The sequence below is a fragment of the Tachyglossus aculeatus genome, chromosome 2 (assembly GCF_015852505.1).
Source record: "Tachyglossus aculeatus isolate mTacAcu1 chromosome 2, mTacAcu1.pri, whole genome shotgun sequence".
NCBI classification, from domain to species: domain Eukaryota; kingdom Metazoa; phylum Chordata; class Mammalia; order Monotremata; family Tachyglossidae; genus Tachyglossus; species Tachyglossus aculeatus.
The window spans coordinates 127,238,756-127,239,723 of NC_052067.1; the positions used below are offsets into that span (position 1 = coordinate 127,238,756).

Consider the following 968-nt stretch of genomic DNA (forward strand, 5'->3'; position numbering starts at 1 on the left):
TCTGACTCCCAGGACCACGCTCAGCCCACTAGGCCAAGCTGCTTGTTCACCACATTCACTATATATAAATCCATTTTTACCAATATCTAGCACTCACCATTAGATGCTCGCGATAGCTAGCACTAGTAGAGAAGCAGGTGTAGTAAAAAGAGAGGGAAGGGAAATGTCTCCCCATCTTGGATGTGGAGGCCTGTTGTACTTTCCCAAATGCTTAGTACAGTGCTCTGAATATAGTAAGCACTCAATAAATACGATTGAATGAATTGAGTGAATGAAATAATGTTGTTGCTGCTCTGGCCGCTGCAGATAATAAGGAGGACACCTCCTCAGCTACTCCCATTGTTGGGTAGGGATTGTCTCTATCTGTTGCCGAATTGTACTTTCCAAGTGCTTATTACAGTGCACATATACTAAAATTGGAACAATACAGAGAAGATTAGCATGGCCCCTGCGCATGGATGACATGCAAATCCGTGAAGCATTCCATATTTTTATTCTCCCCACAGCACCTGCATATATGTTTGTACAGATTTATTACTCTATATATTTCACTTGTACATATTTACTATTCTATTTTGTTAATAATGTGCATCTATCTTTAATTCTTTTTGTTCTGATGACTTGACAACTGTCCAAGTGTTTTGTTTTGGTGTCTGTCTCCCCCTTCTAGACCATGAGCCCATTGTTGGGTAGGGATTGCCTCTATATGTTGCCAACTTGTACTTCCCAAGCGCTTAGTACAGTGCGGTGCACACAGTAAGTGCTCAATAAATACAAGTGAATGACTGAATGAATGCTCTGCGCAAAGTGAGTGCTCAGTAAATACAATTGAATGAGTAATCAATCAATCGATCATATTTATTGAGTGCTTACTGTGTGCAGAGCACTGTACTAAGCGCTTGGGAAGTACAAGTTGGCAACATATAGAGACAGTCCCTACCCAACAGTGGGCTCACAGTCTAGAAGGG

The 968-nt window shown here is 41.4% G+C and overlaps 1 non-coding gene across 1 annotated transcript; it reads left to right on the forward strand.

Annotated features, from left to right (window-relative positions):
* The first annotated feature begins 387 nt into the window (after positions 1-387).
* On the forward strand, positions 388-493 carry LOC119924475. The gene has a single exon (XR_005449187.1). It is a non-coding gene; the product is annotated as a U6 spliceosomal RNA (small nuclear RNA).
* The last annotated feature ends 475 nt before the right edge of the window (positions 494-968 follow it).